Source organism: Lepidochelys kempii, chromosome 5, assembly GCF_965140265.1.
Source record: "Lepidochelys kempii isolate rLepKem1 chromosome 5, rLepKem1.hap2, whole genome shotgun sequence".
NCBI lineage: Eukaryota > Metazoa > Chordata > Testudines > Cheloniidae > Lepidochelys > Lepidochelys kempii.
In genome coordinates, this window is record NC_133260.1 from 36,200,279 (window position 1) to 36,225,704 (window position 25,426).

The following is a 25,426-nucleotide window of genomic DNA, read 5'->3' on the forward strand; positions in this document are numbered from 1 at the left end:
AGGTATGTTTTGCAGTTGCTGGAGAATGGCATATTATTTCCTAAAAGTCTTGTGATCACAGATCCATGCTAGAGAGGAGCATGAACCAAAATCCCCAATCTGAATGCCGGTGAAGATTGGCTCTAGATCCTTCTCACTATAATGGACTGATCCAAAAACTTGGATCCAGACATCCACAAACTTTGAAGCAGTGGATCCAGATTCATGGTTCAGGTCCATTTGCTAGGGAAAGGAAAGAAAGTGTAAATGACCATGCTCTTGTCCCTACCCTATTGTTCTGTCCTTGGTTCATTATGAACCCCGCCTACCAGTTTTCCTAATCCTATGATATTATGAGGCCTAATAGCATGTCTTGAAATAGTCCCTCCAATAATCCTAATGAAACATGCATCATGACCAGCAGGAATTAATGACAGTAATTGTTTTCATTCTGGCTCATGATGACTTTCCCTTTGGAAGTCTGAGATTAGGAAGAATGTAAAGAATGACAGAATGTAAGGTAAAAATGTAAAGTTGTGGGTTACTTGTAAAAGGATCACTCAGAAGCTGGATACCAGGCATTTAGAGCCTGAGCCAAACTCCACTGCCATCAACGGGAGTCTTTCCATTCCCATCAATGCACTTTGGACTGAGCCTTTGGTGCAACCACTGATGCCTTCAGCAATGCAAATTATTTTAATATATTGTTGCTCACATAGAGCCTGCTCCTATGTCTATCACAGTTAGGCGCTGACTCAGCATAGCTATTTACTTTTAAACATGAGTAATCCCATCCCTTTTCAGCAAAGCCTCTCCCAACTCCCTCAGTTTTAAGCACATGCTTAAGTGTTTTGCAAAAATGGGGACTTAATGAGAAACTTCCAATTATTAACAGCAATGGCTGTAGAAATAGGTGCTTAAGGGCCAGACCAAAAGTCCTTGCATGGTGATTTGTCTGCGTATGGCCTAAGAAAAGTCCACAGAATCAGCTCCTTTTCCTATACAAACTGAAGTCTAATTACCTGGTAAGGTTGTCCTCTTAGCTCCAATGCTGGATATGTATCTCTAGGGGCTTCCCAGTTTACCTTTAAAAAAAAACCAAAAACCAAACAAACCCACCCAAACCCTGAAATTAATCATCTAATTCACCCTATAGGAATTTTTCTTAGAAATGTGGCCAAATTAATTTTCTTTTTAATTTAATAAATTAAAAAATATTTCAGTTACTTAATTTCCATAGATTTTGTCATAAGCACAAAAATGGTGTCTCATTACTTCCTTTTTAACAGATTTATTTTGTACTGATTCAAGTTAAATACATGACTTAACATTCTTGTTCTGTATGCATTCGTTATTTAGCTGTATAATACAATTTGTATTTCTATCTTAAAGATATCTTACTGTGCCAGTTGGTTTTTATGTAGTCTTCATGAGCAGAGAAAGCCCATACAACCACCCAAAACTTGAAATAGTAGCTGTAAATGGAAACTTTTTGAATAATTTCCATCAATGTTACAGTGGCTTCATTTATTACATTGTTGTCCAAAGGAAATTTTGTTCTTTTATGTTTCTAGAAATAATGTGAAAATGAAGTGTAGGTAAAGAGACACATATAGACGTACAGACACATCCTAGGTGTTTGAAAGGGGGACACAACTATTTCCTTCACACATCTAATAAGCCAAAAGCGTCTCTCAGTTACACTGGTACCACCCTATTAATTTTTTCAGTGAGGTGGCAATGATATTGTCAAGGTTCCTTCCCCACTCTGAACTTTAGGGTACAGATGTGGGGACCTGCATGAAAGACCCCCTAAGTTTATTCTTACCAACTTAGGTTAAAAACTTCATCAAGGTACAAACTTTGCCTTGTCTTTGAACCCTATGCTGCCACCACCAAGCGTGTTAAACAAAGAACAGGGAAAGAGCCCACTTGGAGACGTCTTCCCCCATAATATCCCTCCAAGCCCTAAACCCCCTTTTCTGGAGAAGGCTTGATAAAAATCCTCACCAATTTGCATAGGTGAACACAGACCCAAACCCTTGGATCTTCAGAACAATGAAAAAACAATCAGGATCTTAAAAGAAGAATTTTAATTAAAGAAAAAGTACAAGAATCACCTCTGTAAAATCAGGATGGTAACTACCTTAGAGGCTAATCAGATTCAAAACATAGAGAATCCCTCTAGGCAAAACCTTAAGTTACAAAAAGACACAAAAACAGGAATATAAATTCCATTCAGCACAGCTATTTTACCAGCCATTAAACAAAAGAAAATCTAATGCATTTCTAGCTAGATTACTTACTAATTTAACAGAAGTTCTGAAGAGCATGCCTGACCTGGTCCCGGCAAAAGCATCACACAGACAGACAGACCCTTTGTTCCTCCCACCCACCCCCAGCTTTGAAAGTATCTTGTTTCCTCATTGGTCATTTTGGTCAGGTGCCAGCGAGGTTATCTTAGCTTCTTAACCCTTTACAGGTGAAAGGGTTTTTCCTCTGGCCAGGAGGGATTTTATAGCACTGTGGACAGAAAGGTGGTTACCCTTCCCTTTATATTTATGACAGATATAATAAAGCTGAGTTTGGCACAATGTGTTTTGATCAGCCATCTGTCAAATATAATAATAAATTGATCGGGATCTTTTAAGCTGGATTTGGACTTCAGCATATGGTTAAATGGAGGTGGAACAAACCTTAAATAATGGGCTCTTCAACTTAGCAGTGACAGGTATAACATGATTCAGTGGCTAGAAGCTGATGCTAGACAAATTCAGGCTGGAAAGAAGATGTACGTTTTTAACCGTGAGGTTAATAAATCATTGGAACAATTTACCAAGGATTGTGTGGATTCTCCATGACTCACAATTTTTAAAGCAAGACTGGATGTTTTTCAAAAAGACATACTTTAGAAATTGCTTTGGGGAAGTACTGAGGCCCATGTTAAACAGGAAGTTCAGACTAGATGATCACAGTGGTCCCTTCTGGCCTTGGAACCCATGCGGTGTTTACATTTTGCACTAGGCATGCTTCTGGGTAAAGATCAGATTCGCTTGGCTGGTTGAAGTCACGATATTTCCTGTCAGTGGCACCATGATAACAGATAGTTAACATAAAATAATGCTGAAACAGACGAACAGCTAACTTTGATTCTGATGGAAATAAGCCAAGTTCTTTGTGTCTTATTCCTACACAGGTGTATGGAAATAATATTAAACTTCATTAGAATGTTCCATCTGGTCTCTATTGATTTCTACTATCCCTATGGGTATTTCTACATTTCCAGCTGGGAGTGTGATTCCCAGCTCAAGGAGACATGCTCTTGCTAGCTCTTTTCAAGCTAGCATGCTTAAAAATAGGGAGTGTAGCTGTGGGGGCAGGAGCAGCTGGTGGGCTAGCTGCCCCAAATGTGTACGGGTCCAAGACACTAGGCATGTACTCTGTAAAGCTAGCCAGTTCAGGGGCTCATGCTGCTGTGACTACATTCTATTTTTAGCACGCTAGCTGGATGAAGGCTAGCATGGGTACGTCTCCTTGAACTGGGAGTCCCACCCCCAGCTCCAAACATAGTCAGACCTCATCAGTTTGAGCTAAAGGCCCTAGAAACTAGCAGACCGTGGCAAGCTCTGTCTGTCCGTTTAAAAAGCTAGCTAGCCCTCTGGAACCAGTAGCAACAAATTTATCTTACTGGAATTTCCACTAGGGATAGGAAATCCATGAATTTCAGAGCGGAAGTGGTGCTGCTGCTACCAACACCTCTTTGGAACAGAGGCAGTGGCCAAGGACCACCAACTTTTCCCATATCATGACTCACCCCAGAACTTCCACCCTCATCTAGTCAGGCCTACCAGGACTGATCACCTATTTAGCAATAAGGGAAAGACAGGCTGGATGAGATGCCATCATGACCTATTAGGTTGAGAACCCTGGACACAGAGGAAGAGAAGATCATGTAACATTATTATTATTATTTATATTAGGATAGCACCTGGAGGCCTCAGTTGAGATTGGGGCCCCATTTTGTTAGACACTATAGTAACACATAGTACGAGGCACGACACTGAAGAGCTTACTGGCTAAATAGGCGAGACGAACAAAGGGTGGGAGAAAGGAACAACTATAATTCCAATTTTCCAGACGGGAAGTTGAGGCACAGAGAGATCAGGTGACCTGCCCAAGGTTACACAGGAAGTCTGTGGTGGAGCCAGCAACCTAACTCAGATCTCCCAAGTTCCAGTCTAGTGTCATAACCAGCAGACCATCTTTGCCCCTTCCATAACACTACCACCACTTTCCACACCCTGGTATGGAGGTTCAGAATGGGTACTGCCACTGAGCATATTGAATGGGGTACTACACTCAGACTGCAGGTATGATTTGTTTTGCAGCACAGAGGTTTAGGGTGCTGCACTAAAGGGGTTGAGAGCTGATATTATGCTGCGATGATTTGACAGAGTGGTGATCATTGAGCTTCATGGTTAATTACATTGATGCAGAACATGAGCACAAGCTGAAACGCTGTCACACAACACTGCTTGTTTTCAGTTATGCAGCCAGTATGATTGGGCCTTTTGTTGCTTATTACTGCTGCTGTGTTGTTGAGCTGTACTAGCTGCAGCTGCTACTGCTGGTTGCTATTTTTCCTCCTCGTCCCTCATCTTGTCAATAGCAGGACAAAGAAACTTCAGAACTGATTGGTTAGGTTTTAGTGTTTTTATTTCCCAACGAAGTGGAAACAATAACATTGTGGGGTGCTTCTTTCCTTTTCTACGTGATGCTCTTGGCATAGCCTTCTCTTCTGAAAGGACAGAAGTCTGAGCAGTGCAGCTGCGCCTATCACTTTCCCCCTTAGTGTAAATACAGGGGATGGCAAAAGGATATTATAGCACTTCCTCCCTAACATCATTGCCAATGGCACAAGTAGTAATGTACCAACAGGGTAGTTGCAGGAATGGTATCAGTAGAAGTAATAGGCAAAGTCAAACAAACAGATTCAACATTGATTAGGTGAGGATGGTCTGATATTCTCAGGTGCTGAGCTGGCTCTGAAGAAAGAGTGACCTTAACACTGCTTGCAGAGACTGGAGCAGGAGATAAGCATCCACACTTAGTCCTGGGTCTAGAAGCGTATGGTAGCCGCGTTCTGACTGTGTGGTGTTTTCTATTACGTTACTGTGGTAGCTATACTAAGCAACCAAACATTGTACTAATATAAAATATAGAACTACTGTGAGAAAGTTAGTTATTTCTGAAGCAAAACAAGATGAAACCCAGATGGCCCCTGTTATATTAAGAGTTTAACTGATGGAGATTCAATATTAAAGCCAGCAGCCAACAACTGTTGCCCTGAGGTGGCTCTTGTAAGAGGGAAGAGAAACCCACTAACACTGAATGGAGTGCAAAGTCAGGGCCTGCTTATATTACATTTACAAACATGATTTTGTAAGTTGTTACAGTCAATCCAACCAGTTTCAATCCAGCACAGTTCAATCTGGGCCCTCACAACAGATATTCTGTCATCAAAGACATGTTTTCATGTCCACACCTACCCTGTTACCTAACTATGTTTGTATTTGAGCAGCTTATCCCACACTGCCCCCATATAGACTGGGGAGTATCTCCCGGAGCATATGCATGCAGAGCAGCACCAGCAAGTGGGGCAAATGCTCTCTGGGATGTTGTACCACATGGAGAGTTGGAAGAAAAAAGAACCAGCCAAACCATTTACACAGGTATGATCAGGGGTCCTGCCCACATGGAAAAAACAAGATTGTGTTGAACCAGTTACAAGAAGACAACTGTATGTCAGCTCAGGCCTCTAGCGGGGGTGAAACTTAGCTGTCATGGTTACTAACAGAGTTTTAACCATACAGAGTGAGGGCACAGAATACATTTAGAGCCAGTTATGTTACTAATTCTTTACAAACTCACTTAGAATTGCAGGGCCTCACAAACCTATATTTGAAGTACATCATTAGCTATGATCTATGTATGTGCCTTTCCCTTGCTACAGCCACTTCTATCTATCACCAGTGGTGCAAGTAGAAATCATTTCTTGCCAGTACTGCACTCATGGGAGAGACACAAGGGAGGACACGTGACCTCCCCACGTGACCCTCCATGTGACTCCTCCCTGCCCCCAGCCCAGGGCCCCCATGCTCTTCCTGTCCCCTTCAACACCCCCCCCCTTACCTATCTAAAATTTTACAACTGCATCTGTTAAACAGATACAGTTGTAAATGATGCTTTGGGCCCCTGGTGCCACCTGTACTTCCAGGCATCCTTGAGGATCCAGCAGCACCCCAAATTGAAACTTCTTAAATGAAAGAAGAATAGGAAGGACAATCACCCCACCTTCCCTTAACACACTATCAGTGCCTCCCTTATGTCCAAGCTAAGCTCTGCCAGCTTGCCTTTATCTAAGTATTGCTCTCTGCCAGCCACTAGGAAAGCAAAGATGCTGCACCATCTGGGTTTGATGGGAAAGAGGCATAGAACTGTGTGTGCCATGTGCATCTTGATAGAACTACAGCCCAGATTGTTTTATTATTTTCCTCAGCGTGACACATAGGCGGGGCAATCAAAATCAGCCCGGCAGAACCAGCATGAGAACTGTCTCTGGACAGACAAGCAACTGATAAAAATCACAATCTTTGATCTCTTGGGGCCAAATCCTGTTCCCATTGAGATCAAAAGGAGTTTTGCTATGGAGTTCAATGGGAACAGGCTTTGACATTTGGAGAGAAAAGAACAAAACCGCTCAAGCAAGGGCTATGTTGCTTATAGCACAGGTATCAAAGGCTGCTGACTTACATGAGAAAGTCAGCAGACATCTGATCTTTGTCCATTGCAAGGGAGAAATCAGCAGTCAATGAGGCTAGAACAGTCTCTGTACCATATCTAACTCATAAATCCATCTGCAAAGGACCAAGGAAATATGAAGGCTCCAGATTACCTTAAAGTCCTCAGTCCCTTGGTTAGATTGCTCCCATTAGTATATGTTCATAGTCCAGAGGCTGGAGCAGGAAAGAGGCCAGAACAGGAAAGAGGCAAAATAGATGTGTTTCCAGGCCAAAGTCTTTAGCTTGTGCCAAGTAAAGGGAAATCTGTTCCTACTGTGAAAGATGGTGTTTGGAGTCACATGGGCAAGTTACATGGCCATCACCCCCACCCATATTCTAGTTAGAACATTCACAAAAAGTCCATTTAGTGTAGACAGGCGTTTTCCAGGGTCCATTGTGAGCTAAGTGTTCCTTAATGGGCCATTCAACTTGACTTGTCCCTTCATGTGCTGGCTAAATACCTTGTGGGCAGTATCACAGGAGCAAACATGTAGTAAACGTAGCTAATATTCAGAACTTCAGATACCAAGATGAATATACATGCACAGAAATAGCATAATCATAAGTACCAGCTATTTCACCTACATGACTATTCTGAAAAGAGATTCTGAAAAAATCACACCACGTACCTGAGACCCTATGTGCCAGCACCATGCCCCACTGGAGTTTTGTTATCTGTTATGTAACAACAGAGATGGGGCCAGTGATATGACTCCGTTTAGCTTAAAAGGGCAAGGTTAATTTTTAGCTGTTCAGGTATGACTGCACCTTTAGCCAGTGAGGGCACACTGGCTGGCACACATTCAGGTTAATGGGCTTCAGTGTTCCTTTGCAGTTCACTTTTTTATGTTCATAAACCTGGTATATGCTGAGGTAGTTTAAAGCATAATACAGGTTTTTAGGTTTGCAAATCTGTGAACTTCTGCCTTTTTGAGATTTTACTATTATTAATTATTATTATTATTATTTTGCTAGTCATAATGTGGGAGGGTATCCGCTCCACCCTCTGCTTATGAGGTTATGTATGTGTCTTGTAGCACTCTTCTGAATAACAGTTGGAAGGAATTTTTTTTTTCAGTAAGTGTGGGCTGATTCTTTTCTCTTAGAAGGCATGTAATTTTTTCAGGTTCACACTGATTAAAACAGAAAACAATTGGGGCTGTTAAACTTTCTTCGAATTCCATAGAAAATTAAGTTCAGCTATATTTTCCAGTACAGTGATGAAATGGATGTTTGTATATATAAACATCAGCATGCTTAACTCACTTTCCCCCAAAATATGTAGTATTTTAGTCTGTTTATATGGAATATGAGTTGGGTGAGGAGCCATTTCAGCATAAGTATTACTTATTAAAAGACAAATTTTAAGTGGAACTGTATCCTAAACTGCATTATGGTATTGTACCCAAACATTGCATTTCAATGGGAGATTCAACTTCCTCTATAGGAACAGAACAGACTCCTGAAACTCTTACCACAAAAGTGGTCCATAGACCTGCAAATAGTCCCATTGTCTTCAATGGGATTGATCAAATGATAAGGGTTTATAGGATTAGGTTCCAAATTTGTAAATCATTCTAGATGAAACTGACAATGCCTGAGCTGTCAGATCAGAAGAAGCGTCATTCGAATAAAGGTGGACAGATGTGTGATAAGTCTTAGCTCCATTGCTAAGATGAGGAACATATTTTCAGCAAAGTTCTTGGCAGATTCCTGAGGCAGCTGGTTTAAGGTCGTCAGTGTCCAGCATTATAATCTTCACTTATAGTTCTCTCACCCACAGAGCTGGAAAATTAAGCATTTGTTTTCTTTGTTTTGCTGCTCCAGTTCCAGTTAGCAAAATGTATGTTAGACTAGTTTGGCTGCAAAGAAGAATTCTATGTACACTGGGGAAAACACCTGATACCTGTCAGGCTGCAGAACAGGCTGACGTCAGAATCCAAACAGCCTCTGGTCAGTGCAAGCAGAGGCATTACGCTAATGATTTGGACTTGATATGATGCAGTATGAATGTCATGGATAATTCAGACCAAGGGGGAGAAACAGAATCAAAAACACTGTTTAAACACCTCCCATCACCTCCCCCCCCCAACACACACACACCCTTCCCCTCTTGAGGACTCCTGACCAATTTAACAGCACAATATTTATGCTAACAAACTTAAACAAAGCCTTTATTTAAGTTTGTTAGCATATGAATTGTGCTGTGAAAGTCTAGCCCCAAGTCTTTCCGGTACCCCGTACCTCCTAAAAATCTCTTGCCGGTACTGCGTACTGCAGAGTACCACTCTACTTGCACTTCTGTCTATCACACTTATTGGCCCCATTACCACAGTGTTGGAGTGCTTCACAAACATCTAATGCATTCACCATAAACTCCCCTCTGGGGTATTATTATCCCCAGTTTGCAGAGGGGAAACTGAGATACAGAGAGACTATGTGACTTGCCCATGGTCACACAGGAAGTCTGTAGTGGAACAGGGAATTGAACCCATGTCTAGTCCTACTGCCCTAATCGCTTGGCCATCCTTCCACTCATTTCTGTGCCAAACACCAAGCTAAATGATGGTATATATTAAGAGCAACTTCGTGATTTTTTTTGGATAGATGTTTTTCTTTTCTTAGTTTCCCCTAAGAAGCACTGAATGATGAGCAGCAAACTGCTTGTATCCAGCACCCAAAATGAATGAAGAATAGCTACAAAATTATGGTTGCACAACAGAGTCTAAATCCAACCACTGACTGGCTGGAATGTTCTTGTGAGATTCAGAAATCTCTCATAGCCCATTTTAACAAGTACACTCCGAACATCTGCAGTTAGATATTGTCCATTTGATATCGTGTCCACAAACTTTAGCTTCACCACATAGGCCCAATGCTTATCTTATTCAGCACAGTTAATTTTCAGGTCACCCATTCCTTACTGCCATGAACTGGATGTAACTACCTCCAGAGCTTGTCAAATAAAATCCTTTCCGGAGATGCAAAGTACTATAGGCATTGCAATCCGAGCCCCAGGAAGAGGATGCATTATCTTTTTGGCATTTCAGATCTCCTGCCCACATGGCTGTGTTGAAGCTGATAATAAGTATCATATAAAATACTTTAATTTGGAGTATTAATTTTCTTTAAAAATAAATGTTTATACCATCTATTCCACTAGAGCTCACCTGTATGGAGGTACGTCAAGGGAGGTACTTGAAAAGCATATAGGGAGCCAGTAAAATTGTAACATTTACAACTTTTAAATCCTCCAAACCTGCACCACAGTGAATTTGGACTAATAAGTGGCATACTGTGTCGATCTAGGACTGTTGATGCATTTGATATGAAACACAATTGCAAAACAACAAGCATCACATTTAGTTAATTGAGAAATGTATGGTACATTGTATAATTATACTAGCCTTTCACATGTGAAGGCTTGTGCTCAGTTTCTAGATTGGATCACAAAATAATCTTTGCCCTCAACACAAACCCAATGCATAGTTTAACACTCCTGTTTAAGAAGTACCCAGCCCTGCAATTTCTGAAGTTATTTGCTGGCTAAAATTGCCAATTGCCAGACCCGTGTGAAAAAGTTACATAGCTACCTATATCCTGTCGAACACTCAAGTGCAGATCAAATCAGCTGCATGTTATTAAAACTAACTACATTTCCAGTAAGAGGCAGTAAAGTGGTCACTCATCCGATAGTCCAAACAGCATGTGGACAGCATCTTGAATTTTACTTAAAATTTTAGATGCAGTTTTACACATTTGTAACATGGTTTACAAAATACTCAATGTTTTTGAATCCATACATTTTTAAATAGTTCATTTGGTAAGTAAGTTTGTTCATGAATATTCTATTTGCTAAGCTTTATACTTGATTTCATTCTTTGATGAGATGACATATTTAGTGGATTAAGGTAACTGCATAGATGAAATACACTCAGACTGTTGTGAGGCCTTTGACTTCGTACCCTATGAACTTCTGATTACAAAATTAACATTATATAATATCACACTGTAACAGGATAGCTGGTCCCTTAAATGAAATCCTGTTCCAAACCAGGTTTGCCCTAGTTTGATGTAATGAGGAGAGGGGGCTGCCAATAGGTGTTATAAATGAATGGCAGCACAAAGGCAAGAGTGAATTCAGAAGTCACAGTCCAGAGAGGGAGAGAGAAGAGCTGAGAGTATCTAGAGAAGTAGAAAGAGCTCAGGAAAAGAGCAGAGCTGGGTTGAGAGCTTTAGCGAGTGGATGCCCCTGAAGGAGGGAGTGGTGAGAGTTCCTGGTTGAGCAGGGGAGCCAGATAAAAAAGCAGGGAAGCAATCAGGGGGTCCCCTACAAATGTCCCGAGGCCAGAGAGGGCTGAAGCCTGAGAGCAGCAGAGAAACATGCCTGCTCTCTGAGTCAGAGAGCTGAAGTTAGAGTGCCAGAGAGGGCTCAAGGCTGGGAAATGGAGGGTTGAGCCCACTGATGTCTCCAAGCAAGAGCTAGAGCCCAACAGGGCAGAGAAGCAGCCCAGTGAGAAGGGCTCAGGTGAGGTGTGATGAAAGGTGCTGGAGCCGTATGTGAGGGGCGGATTGCTGGATGACGGGATGGATTGCACCCTCAGCAAGTTCACAGATGACATTAAGCTGGGGGGGGGGAGGTAGATATGCTGGAGTGTAGCGATAGGGTCCAGAGTGACCTAGACAAATTGGAGGATTGGGCCAAAAGAAACCTGATGAGGTTCAACAAGGACAAGTGCAGAGTCCTGCTCTTAGGATGGAAGAATCCCATGCACAGCTACTGGCTGGGGATCGACTGGGCTAAGCGGCCGTTCTGCAGAAAAGGAAAAGGGAAGTGCAGCCTGGAAAGCAACGACTCTGCAACAGCTCTAGGGGTCATAGCAGACAAACAACTCATGGGCTAAGCGGCCGTTCTGCAGAAAAGGAAAAGGGAAGTGCAGCCTGGAAAGCAACGACTCTGCAACAGCTCTAGGGGTCATAGCAGACAAACAACTCAACATGAGCTCCCAATGTGATGCCGTAGCAATAAGGGCCAATGTGATCCCTGAATGTATAAACAGGGGAGTAGTGAGTAGGGAGGTGACTTTTTCCTCACCCATATGGCATGGGTGAAACTGATGCCAGAATGCTCTGTATTACTATAATATCAACGTTTTCAAAAGGATGTTGAAAAAATTGGAGGGATGGTGCAGAAAACAGTCCCAAAAATGATTCAGGACCGAAGAAAATGCCTCACTGTGAGAGACTTAGCGTACATTTACAGCTGGGAATGTGCTTCCCAGTGCGGGTAGACAGACACTCGGTAGCTCAGCTCGACCTAGTGCATTAAAAATAGCAGAGTGGCCACAGTGGCTTGGGCTAGCGGCCTGAGTACATACACAGGGGGGTTGGGCAGGATCATACTTGGGTGGCTAGCCTGAGTCCGTGCCTGTGCTGTGGTGGCCAGGCTGCTATGTTTAGTGCACTAGCTTGAGCAGCTGCAAGGCAGACAGACCCTTAAAAAACGTAGTATGTTTAGCTTATCAAAAAGAAGAAGATTGAGAGGTGACTTGATTACAGTGTGTAAGTATCTTCATGGGGAGAAAATACTGGGTACAAAAAGGTTCTTTAACGTAGCTGAGAAAGGCATCATGAGAATCAGTGGCTGGAAGCTGAAGCCAGAGAAATTCAAATTAGAAATAAGGCACACGTTTTTAAACAGTGAGGGAGTTTAACCACTAGAACAAGCTACCTCGGGGAAAAGTGCATTCGCCATCTCATGAAGTCTTCAGCCCAAGACTGGATGCTTTTCTGGACGATATGCTTTAGTCAAACGCAAGTCACGGGGCTTAATACAGGGATAACTGGGTGAAAAATGTAAGGACCCATGACATACAGAAGGTCAGACTATAATATAATCTAAAACTCCCTTTTGCCTTAAAGTCTATAAATACCAACAATCTTATCTGATAAATAAGAATAATTGAGAATAGCATGTTTCAAATGCTGGTTATTAAAATCTTAGATTCTACTTAGAATAATACCCCAACTGTACAACTCTCCCATGTCTGAGGAAGCTTTTGCCCTTCAGTTATTAAAGTATTGTAATAGGGTTTGGAGTCACGGGACCATTGAAGTCCCTGGAAATTTTGCCATTGACTTCAATGAGATCAGGACTTGACCCATAATTCTTAAAGTCTGGGCCACATTATCCAGACTATTACTCCTGGGGGAATTCTGAACCACTGCGTGTGCACAGAATTCATGTCCCCACAGATTTCTTTGCTTCCCAGCATAAAAATTACTTTCTGACAGGGAAGCTGCAAGAGCTGTCAAGCACCACTCCCTAGTTGCGCAGGTACATTGTTTCAGGCACCTGGAGCAGCAGGCGGAGAGATAAATCACCACAGGGCTGGGAACACCCCAGCCAGTGGCTCCTACCCTGAGCCAGGATCAGCTGCTAATCCCAGCTGGGTAGGAGAGGACGGAACTTCATCTTCTCCTACAAGGAGTGGCTGGGGCTGTGTCAAACCCACCCCCAAAAACCTCCCCCAGCTGCAGGAAGTTCAGCATACTCCCCTACTTCCTGCCCTCACCGCTCCTCAGCTGTGGGGGGAGGGGTCATTGTACAGGGAGCTGCTCCCCCATCTGCCCAACCCTCGTGCATCTGGACCTCCCATACCCAGACACCCCTGCCAAGCCTCACCCAGTACATCCAGAACCCCCCTTGCCCTCCATACCCGAACCCCACCCCACTGAATCTCAACCCTTGCATCTGGAGCCCCCCTGCACCCAGACCACCCCCCACTGAGCTCTCTGCACTCAAACGCCCAGCCTGACAAGCCCCACCCCTAAATCCCCAAACCCAGACCCCCACACCACTGACCCCCAACTAGCTGCACCCAGACCACCACTGCAACAAGCCCCACTCCCTCAGCACCCAGACCCCCTTTCTGAGACCCCCACACCCAGACCCCTCCACTGAGCCCCAACCATTTTCACCTGGAAGCCCCTGCAGAGTCCCCTTGTCCCAGCATCTGGAACCCCCCAATGAGCCTCTGTGCATCCAGATCCCCTCACATCTAGACCCCTCACTGAGCTGCCTGCACCCAGACTGTCCCACACAGAATCCTCTCACCCCACCCCTGGATCCCCCCACACTGAGCCCCTTCACACTTGGATCCTGCCTGTTTGAGCCTGCCTGCCCCACACCAGGTGTGCCTGGCACAGAGGGTCAGGGCCCCAATGTGTTTCTGGGGCAGGCCCAGGCCTTGTGGTGTCTCAGGGTCAGGTGCAGGCTCTGAATCTGCATCCCAGGGAAGGTAGAGAGGCTGCAGGGCGATCTCCCACCTTCATATAGCCAGTGGCCTGTGCGCCCCACTGCCATACTGGAGCCTCTGCATTTATTTATTGACAAAAACCTTGCAGAATTTTAAAATACTGTGGGCAGAATTTTTTGGCACAAAATGCTCTCAGGAGTACAACTATGGAACAGACTATACAGGCTAAAAGTAATCAGCTGAGTAACTTTATATATAGGAAATAATTAATCCATTGTAAAAAATATTAATATCAGTAAGAAAACATGAAACCTTTTGTGCTGTTCTAATCTATTTTACTAAGACGTACTCCTGGGATAGGTAAGAGTCTCCAAGATTAGTGGTACAATAGATATGATGAGTGGCTTCAAAGAAGATAATATCAATGAGTCCCATGTTATAAAAAAACCCTACTATATAAACTGTGTACTTGTGAAGTGACTATAGTGTATGTACTAAATTGCCTTAAAAGAAAATAGTTAATGTGTAATCACAACATTTAAAAACCTGAATATTTCAGCAAACGTCGTTTAATTTTAAACTCAGATATTCTGATGAACTCTGACAACATGCAAACTCACATATTCTACACAAACCTGGTTTAGGGTAAAGGGTGCACAAAGCAGCATCTGAACCCAGAGGACTTACCTTTGTTCCCCCTCTTATAACTTAAGTAGACCAAATCAACTGGAACAAAACTTTCTCCCGAAGTTTCAGCCTGGAGAATATTCCTACTAGCAACAAATAAATTGAGAAATACGATTCATAATAGAAACGTTTCAAAGGCACTAGTGGCAGCTTCCCGAGGGAAAGAAGGATTATGTGTGTGTAGTAGGATGGTCCAACGACCAGCTGTCCTAGTAGTCAGGTCATGGCTTTATAGCTTCTACCAGCCTACCCGTTCCAGAGGGGGGCCCAGCTGTAGCCTCAATCACTCCTGCATTCTCCCACGGCTCCCCCAGAAGTTCTGTCACTAGAGAGAAGCAGGGTGGGAGCAAGATAGGGGCACCCAGGCCCACCCACTCCACCAGGACCCTAGGGGTTTAATCAGAAGGTCTAGCCCAGTTATTGCTATCCCAAATCATGTTTTCCCCAGGGTCACTTCCTACCAGTCTGGAGCGCCTCAGTTTGGGGTGTGCTCACTGTTTAGAAGCATCTCATCGGTCTCTTGGGGTTGTGTTCAATCCATCTCTTGTAGGGCTTTCAGCTCCCAAAGGATGGTGGGGGAACAGGAATCCAAATCCCCGCTGCTAGAGCAGGCTTCACAAAGCTGTGGCCATGCCTGATAACTCTCAACATCAGCCTTACTTTCTGGTAAGGCATACAACTCCTTTCCACGGCTACCAGTGTCCTTCTAAACTGTTCCTCCCCTGGGAACATGCTCTGCACCTGTTGAAAGCTGGGGCCTGTCTAGCTCAGTAGTGTGGTATTCTCAGCCCTGATTCAGCACTTGGCCTGTAGATCCCAGCACAGTGTGGTTTGGGATCAGGAGAGCTGGGTTCTGTTCTCACCTCTGCCATGGAATTCCTGTGTCAGTTTGGGATTTTCTCTGTGCCTCAGTTTTCCCATCTTCAAAACAGGGATAATAATAGTTCCCTGCCTCACTGGGAAGCCGCGAAACTCAGATATTTAGGGTGGAACTTTCAAAAGTGCTTAGAGGAGTGAGATGCTCTATTCCTCTTACTTTCTGGTAAGGCATACAACTCCTTTCCACGGCTACCAGTGTCCTTCTAAACTGTTCCTCCCCTGGGAACATGCTCTGCACCTGTTGAAAGCTGGGGCCTGTCTAGCTCAGTAGTGTGGTATTCTCAGCCCTGATTCAGCACTTGGCCTGTAGATCCCAGCACAGTGTGGTTTGGGATCAGGAGAGCTGGGTTCTGTTCTCACCTCTGCCATGGAATTCCTGTGTCAGTTTGGGATTTTCTCTGTGCCTCAGTTTTCCCATCTTCAAAACAGGGATAATAATAGTTCCCTGCCTCACTGGGAAGCCGCGAAACTCAGATATTTAGGGTGGAACTTTCAAAAGTGCTTAGAGGAGTGAGATGCTCTATTCCTGCTGACAGCAACAGAACTCCCTTAGGGGCTTTTGAAAACCCCGCCCATGATGTTTGTAAAGTGCTTTCAGAGCTCAAATGGAAGGCACTATGAGCGCGTGTGAGTTCAATGTGAAGCTGCTTTGCAAATGTATAGGGCCAGATTCTGCCCCATGAATAGTACCTTGAATCTGCCCATGGATTTCAGAGGTCTTCTCTGGGTCGTAAGGAAGAACTCACAGCTTGTGGCTAAGGGTGACAGAATCTAGCCCATAATTAGCCATGTAAATTAAGTCAGTTGTATATTTCCTGCTGCTTGGGTCCAATGCCACATTTTCCTCTTAGTTTTTGGTCAGAAACGAGTGACTTTGAAGTTCAAAGGTGCTCATATAACTATGTGGGGGACACCAAGTGCTGCAAATTAACTCTTTGCCCCACACACATGTTGAGAAAGGGAGTCACTGACTGTAACCTTATGAAGTTTCTGGGGAAGTCACGTATCGCCTCACAGCCTCATGTTTCTGCTAGGCCCCTTGGTAGCTCTTTATATTGTTCCCAGTCAAAAACCAAGATGTTTGAATCTTGAGGATATGTTAATGTGCTTCTAAGCAGTCTCGGTGCACAAATAAATTGTGTAGGTGCTTTGTGATCTGAATAATCTCACATGATCAGTCATACATTGTTCTCTTGTCAGCAACAGCCATCTAGGACCAGCCTGGTGTCCTGGATGGAGTCCAGAGTAAACAAGCACCCAAATGGAAATGCTCCATAAACACCCAGAATCTGCAAACATTCTTCACTTGCAGAATGCCAAGTTTTGGAAAGAAAAAAGCTATTATATTCAACATGCAATCAGTTTAGTGGATGAAAGATTTGGATATGGAAAATTCCAAGCAAATTAATTTACAAAGAAATGATCCTTTGGAAATACTGTTCAGACATTTGCAGCCTTCCCCTGTGGCACATTTTAAAAATACTTGCTGTGGTCCGCTTAGGGCCAAATTCCTTGCTGGTGTAAATGGGTGACATTACACTGACGTTAATGGAGCTGCACCCATTTACACCAGCAGAGAATTTGTCCCTCCGAACGTACAACCCTATTCAGAGAATTATGGCAATAATGAACCCTACTTATAATAATGAACATTTTTCCCACACCAATTTTTAGTTTCTCATTTTGGACAGATGAAGGTCCCTGGTAACATAGGAGCTGACTCCATAGGTGCTCAAGCACCCACAGAAAAAAAAATAGCGGGTGCTCGGCTGCTCTCGGCCCTCCCCCAAGCACCCACCAGCCCCAACTATTTGGCAGGGCCGCGAATGTCGGCTGGGGAAGTGCTTGGGGGAGGGCAGAGAGCAGCTGAGCAGTGGGCAGGTGGCAGCCTCAGGGGACGGGTTGGAGCGGGGGTGGCAAGAGGTGGAGTGAGGGCCAGGCTTTGGGGGATGGGGCGGAGCAGGGGCAGGAAGAGGTGGAGTGATGGCAGGGCCTCGGGGGAAGGGGCAGAGTGGGGTTGGAGCACCCCTGGGGAAAACTAGAAGTCAGCACCTATGCCTGGTAAGGTTGGATTCTACAGCGCCTGTGCCATACAACCAAACCCGCACGCCCTTTTTCATTTCAGATAGGTAAAAGCAGAGATTTATGTTGAATTTGTTCTTCACCAAAATACCGCTTGTACATGGTAGGTTGCAGGGCTGCCACTAGCTGGTTAGGCTCGTCTATCAGAGGACTAGCTACAGAGCTTCCTTCCCAGCAAGATACATCAGATGTGTTCATTATAAGATCATTTCATACACTGTCAGGTGTACCTGTTATATACTCAGATAAGGTACGTTACACACAGCACCACCCCAACGGCTGAACAGTGTAATACAGTTTAGCATTGCATTACACCTGTAAAGATGAAAAGGTATCAACAAATTGCAATTTCAGTAACCAGTACTAGACAGTATGCATCCGATGAAGGGAGCTGTAGCTCACGAAAGCTTATGCTCAAATAAATTGGTTAGTCTCTAAGGTGCCACAAGTACTCCTTTTCTTTTTGCCAGTACTAGACTAGATTCACATCTGATTTATTGTAGCCTCTGCAACATGAACAAGAGCACAGTGTCCCCCAGTGAAGGAAATACTGCTGCTGTGGCGGCGGTGGTAGACGCCAGCCCCAAAGGTAAGCGAATTAATTGTGCACATTCTCACAGTGAATATTTTCTTAGGTGCAGTTCTGGGGGTTTGGGAAGTTAACTTAGCTGCGAATTTAGGAGTCCCAGATATGCCCGTCAATTTTCACTCTTACGCCACGTTATTTAATATGCAGCACGCTGAGGAAGTAAGGTTCACGGTGTATTTTTCACATAACAATTTCATGGTAAACACAGAGTGCTTCGCATCACTGCAAGATGCTATACATGCCAGCTGTGTTGATAGCAAAATTATATGACATTAATACTGTTTCATTTGAGAAATGGCATCTGATCATGTAATTAAAAATCAAACGAGGGGGTGGGGCAGAGTTATATCTTAGAATGTTGAACTGTGCACCATTAGGACCAAAGTCTGCTATCACGTGAAAGCCCCATGTGAAGCTGTGCCCATGCACCTGAGAAGTTAGCCCTTAACATTCCTCTTAACGTAATTCTAAGCGTGGACTTCTATATAGCTCCTTCCTCTCCATTTTACAAACTACCAGTCGGAAGCCATAGAGAGCGCTAGTGTTTAATTGTACAATGAGATATCTAACAAAGGGATCCCAAACTACTGTAAAGGACTATCCCATGTAGGGAAATTGCTGCTTCTTCACAAAATCAGTAGGGAGAAGACTTCCTGTGAGAAAAACACTTCCATCCTCAGACTGCCCGAGGGAGGAATTAAAGAGCAAAGTCTATACAACACAACAGGATATACTCTAGTGTGTTATTGCTATTTCAGATTGTCAGGCTTCACCATTATTCTTGCCTTGTCAGTCCCAGTGCAATAACATTCAGAGGCGTTTTCATACTTTCTCCACAGTATGGAAAGTGGCAAGTGGGTGGTAAGACAAACAATTTGATTAAAGATGGTAAACATTGGGTTTAGGCACTTAATACACAACTTCATCACATCTTTATCTTATCATAAGACCAAAAAAACCCCATCCTACTGCCATCATGTTTAGTAATTATACCCACAAGCACCTGGCAAACTTATGGAAATTATACTTAAATACATTCAATAACACTAAAAAGTTGACAATGTAAAAAAAAGCCACTTGACAATGGCTAGACTGCTTGTGTGCTGAGACCACTGCTTATTGTGCTGACCAATATTGTCTCGTTGTTTCCTTGTGCTCACCCATTTGTCTGTATGCGTCTGGGGCCTCTTGCCTTATACTTAATAAGCACTGTGGGGCTGGGAATATCTTTTTTGCTCTGTGATCGTACAGTGCCTAGCTGGTCCATGACAGAGGGAAGCCATAGTTCCTACCACAATACAAATAATTCCAACCAGTTCTACTATTATTTATTTTTCTCATAGAAACTTTCCTTTCAACAATTTTTTTTTACCAAAATGACTATTTTTGTGGGAAATCACTCTGAAAAAGGAAAACATTAGTGTGGTAGGGTACTGCTGGAGAAGCCCTTATTCAGCTCCTGCCACCCCAGTCCCAATAAGGGAGAATAGATTGGGGCTGGGTGAACTTCCCTATGTTTGCCTGGTAATTGACCACACCTGACGGCCTCATTAGCAGGAGCCATAAGGCTGGAAGGAAGTGAGAGAAAGGGGAGGGGAGACTAAGAGTGGGAGGCCAGGCTCAGAGGTGGCAGCCGCTGCCACTTCCCCTTCCCCTCCCCCTAGTCTGTTGCTGGCAATGCTTGTGGCACACCAAGCAGTGGTAAAGCCTGTATATAGTTGGAAACTGGTGGTGGGGAACTGATCACGAATAAAGAACATGGGTGTTGCACCAGACTCAAGTGTCCCTGATTTATGGAGGAGGGGGCCAAATTTGGAGGGAGGCAGGGTGTACCCTGTTACAATTAGGAACAAGGTGTGACACTATGCCCCATATTCTTCATAGAGATATGGTTATCATATGATTATGGCATAACTAAGACATATTTTATGCAAGATGGGTCATGTGAGATATCATTGGAAAGGTTATGATTTACTGAATATGATTATCCTATTTGTATGCATGTATCATTTCTGTATCTGAAGTTAGGAATATTGTCTCCGCATCTATTACAAATGCATTTACACCTGGAGAACGCCTACTAGACAGAATGCAATCAGCCTGGATGGCTGGTTGGGAAGGGCCATTAGGGGAAAAAATAGGTCTTTGAAGATGCTAATCTCCCACCAGGAAGTCTTCCTGGGGATGCTACAAACAGCCTCTGAATTATGGCTGGAGGGTCATGTGACCAAGTCACCTGGTACTGGACTCCATGGTAATACTGGTATTTTTCCACTAACTGGGGGTGGGAACCACACTGGGAGACAAAGGATTCCTGCCATATGCAAAAACTCTTTAAAGTAGGGGAGTGACATCATAGAGGTTTGCTCTTCATTGACTCCCTGCCCAGGAAAGAGGACTACTGGAAACACCGGAGAACAAAAAGACTGGACTAGGGGAGAAGGGCTGAGCCCAGGCAAGAAGCTTTTCTCGCCTATGAAAGGCATATCTGGAATTTTAAGCTGCAAGTGTGGCTTGCCTTCAAGAATCTCTGCAATCTGCATAAAACAACAGTTAGGGTGAGAGTTTGCTACTTATAACCAATTTCTTTAGTATATTAAGCTTAGATTGCGTGTTTGTTTCATTTGTTAGGTAATCTGCTTTGATCTGTTTGCTATCCTGTCTAATTACTTAAAATCTATCTTTTGTAGCCAATAAACTTGCTTTGTTTTGTCTAAAACCCAGTATGTGGAATTCATAACTGCGGGGCAAAAAGCTGTTGCCTATCTTCCTACACATTGAGGGAGGGGGTGAATTTCATGAGCTTATGCTGTACAATTCTCTGTGCAGCGCAAGACGGTATAATTTTGGGTTTACCCTCTAGAGGGGGGTGTGCACTTGAGTACTGGGCAGTTCCCTAGTTGAGCCTTCCCATGCAGAGCTGATCTCAGCATCTGTGTGTAGAGCTGCAGCTGGGTGTGTCCCTACCTGTATGACTGCCGGTAAAGTACAGCCTGAAGCCTGGGAAAGGGCTTGGCAGGCTTGCCTCAGCAGTATAGTTTGAAAGGGAACCCAGGCTGGTGGATCAGGTGCACTCAGTGGTAACCCAGTTCCAAGTGGCACCGGGGGGGGGAGGGAACCCATCACACAAGGAGTGACCAATACGGTTCATGAGGGGCTGCAAAAAAAATGTGAAGGTTAAAAAAGAACCAGAGAGTTAATCCATCCAGCCTGGCTTCTCTCAGTTGCATCTGAACACTTATGAATGGAAAAGTGAGGAGGGAGGGAAAAAAACAAGGTTTGTTGGTCAGATACAGCTAGAGGAGCATTAATGTGCTCCATACTCGGTGGTGTGGCCCATGCAAGTAACAATGAAATGGAAGAACTGAGCATTTGATCAGTTGATGTCAGCTGACTGGGCATCACCAGTGTTTTATGTGTACAGAAAATTAAGTACACGACTTAGAATCATAGAATCATAGAATATCAGGGTTGGAAGGGACCCCAGAAGGTCATCTAGTCCAACCCCCTGCTCAAAGCAGGACCAATTCCCAGTTAAATCATCCCAGACTTCCTGATCTCTAGGGTGGTGGGTGCTTCAGTTAATGTTAGATCCTGTTTCACTGAACAGCACATTAGTTAGATTTGAAAATTATACTACCATAGGAGGTGCTGTGAGGAGCAGCAGAGATGACAGAGCAATAATACAAATAAACGTGGAGAGATTAGTGGTAACCCAATGCGAGTGGATCACCCACAATAAATCATCTTGGGGGAAAAACAATCCAAACTACATATATTTCCTCCCTATATGTACTTGGCAGGAGTAACACTGCATGAGATGTAGTGGTCATGGTACGTAACGTAACAAATTATGTATGAGTTGGAAGTGTAATATGGTGGTACCTATTCCCCATGGGACATCTTTTTAAAGGTATTTAGGCACCTACAGATGCAGATAGGCACCTAATGGGATTTTCAATAGTGCTCAGGATGTCCAGCTCCTATAAATCAGTGGGAGTTAGGCATCCAGGTGCTTTTGAAAATCCTACTATCTATCCGTGTTTTCAGGCACCTAAATACCTCTAAAAATCTGGCCTCATGTGGTGTTAGGCTATGTAGGCAGAGGCATAATGATACAGACCATATCAAGTTTTCTATGACTCTGGTGAGACCTCCCCGGAATACTTGCACTAAGTTCTGAACCACTCAATACCAGAAGGACGCCTACAAATCAGAGGGAGTTCAGAGAAAAACAAAAACGATTCAGGGGCTAGAAGGAAGGATTCATGAGTGGAGATAAAGAGACCTCAAAACCCATACAGATAGCTTGGCTAAACAGGGACCCAGGGCCTGATCTGAAGCCCATTGAAGTCAGTGGATATCTTTCCATTGGATTCAATGGGATTTGGATAAGGGCATAAGGGAGCCTGCAAGTATTTGTAGGGTGTTAACATCTGGGAGGATAAAACAGGGTTAGAATGCTCAGAGGGACGTAAAGGAGAATGACACAGTTTCAAGGAATATTTTGAATAGGAAGAAAAATCCTAAACAAGAAGTTTAGCTGCCTCTGGAATAGTCTCCCAAACAACAGCTGGTGGAGGCCCTATTTGAGCCAATCACTTACAATCAGAGTGGCGAGAGCAATGGAGAATATATTGTAAGGGAACAACAGTCCTGAATCAGCAGGGACATGGGCTAGAGGATCTTTTAGGTCATTTTTAGTTCTAACTTTTTCTGTGATTCTGTAAATTGTGAAGAACCCAATAGTGACTCAGGCCTGAGTCAGATGGTATAATGAAAACAGTAGCTGTGCCTGAATCCTTAAGTACTTTGCAGAGGATTATTAGTGCCAAAGCCGTTATTAGTTTACAGATGTACCAGAAAGGCTCAGATGTATGTTTATTTCGAGTGACACAATGTCAAGATGGTGGCAAATCAATTCTAAGGGAAATTGAAGATAGCCTTTGAAAAAGAAATTTAAAAGACAGGAAGAAAACACTGCTGCAATGTTGTTGGTTATTGCTAAATAAGCACATAAAATCAGAGCTGCCATTTCCACTAGATCTGAGCTCTGCTGTTCAAGGTCACTACCCACATGGGCTTTTCCTTTGACGACAGAGTGAGGAATGCGTTTAGAATTTTTGACCTCCAATCATCACACACAATGACCACTTGCTTCGGATTAGCACTTTTTTCTGTTAAAGTTCTTTATTTGCATCCCATGAGGTTTCTTCTAGGTTTGATAGTTATTTAGTACAGGGGAATTTACAATGTAAATATTTGCTATTACATTAGAACAGAATGCAGATACATGCATTGTTTTCCCATAACATCCCATTAATTTTCCATGAAGGTTAAACACCAAATACTCTTATATATTTAACAATTGTTTTGATCTATATTAATACACAAGTGAATTAACCCGGGGCTTTGGCATGAGCTGGCACCTGATCTGCCAGCATCACAGCCATATTGGAGCTTGTTAACAAAAGAAGGAAAAATAGACAAATGAAGGAGAAGAAAAGATTGAAACAGAAAGACAAAGAAGCAAGAGACAGAGAAAGCAGAATGAGGAAAAGAGGGTGCCATTGGAGGACCCACTAGCCTGCTGAGATGTAGACCTTCTATAGGAGGTGATCCTAAAGCGGCCTTTGTGGTGTGATAATGTCTCCTAGAACTGGGAGACAACTGTTGGCTGCCAGTCCTTGAATGAGGATTTTTTTTCTTTATTATGAATGTCTAGTACTTTGTATTATGTAGTACTAGTATTATGAATGTCTAGCAAGATTTACAGTGGGACTGGGTTTTATATGGATAACAAGAATATCCAAAGTTACAATAGCAAATACTAAAAATTAGAGTTTGAGATGGGATATGACATTTCATGCTTCAGGGCTTAAACCAATCTCTGTTCGGAGTTAGGGAAAGTAAATTAGGCAAAAGTGGAGAAATCATCAGACAGGCAGGTAGAAGTGCCCTCCTCTCTCCATCCTCACATCCTAGTTAAATAAAACCAAAACCACATACACTGAAAAATAGTAGTGCTTAATAGGTGCAGTATGTATTTCAGTTCTACATTAACTCATACTAATCTGTCAGTATTCTAGTGGATGACACCTGGAAACTGCGTGTAAGGGACCAGGGCACAGGCAGGCTTATCTAGTGGTCACAGCTGAGCCGAGGTCTGCCCTCCAGGGACGGTAGTCACTGGGCAGGACATGGAGGAATTACAGGAACCCACTTCCATAAGCAAGAGTCAGGGGTGGGGTCAGAGACCGGAGATCAGAGGTGGAACGGTCAGAGTTAGGCTGGCATCAGAGGCCAGAGGCAGTACCAGGTTAGACTCAAGAGGCAGGAATCAGGGTCAGAGTCAGGCTGGAGTCAGAAACCAGAATATCAAGCAAAGTTTGGCATCGCAGCAGCCCAAGATCTGTATTACTGCCCAGACAACTTCCTGGGTCAACCCCTGGGGTTAAATAGGGTGCTTAGCCACACAGAGGGCCACAGGGTACTGTCATTCTGGGTTTCTTAGGCGGCACTTCCTGCGGTGCCTATGTAACACCGACAGACGCTGGTCATCGGCAGGTGGAATCAAACCTGGGGCCTCTGGAGCTTAGTGCATGAGCCTCTACTGCATGAGCTAAAAGCCACATGGCCCTTAGCTAAGGCTGTAGAGCAGACTCATTAATCTCTCTCTCTCTAAGTGGTCTTGGTGCCACTAGAGAAGACAGAACACCACACCCAGGAGATGTGTGGGTTATACCTACTCTCCATAGTGCTCCCTGGCTGTGCTACTGTATGGCCTCTTGGTGGCATTGCAGGAATATCAGCCCTCCCAGGCTCTGCAGAGCTGTGTTCTGGTCCTTACACACTAGGTTAGTTTTGAAGCGGTGAGGGAGATATTTAGGGTGGGCATTTAGGGGATGTTAGATCATTAAGTGGGGTGGGATTCCAGCAGCTGGAAGATGGGGCCAAACAGGATGCTTGTCTGGAGTGAAAATCCATCTTGAGAATCTGACCTTCACCATCTTCTCTGCTTCCAGAAACCCTCTCCTCGTTTTGAATGACTTCTGAGAATGGTTGAAGGAGGATTGGGAGTAGGGAGGAGCCAAGGAATCAGTAGTCAG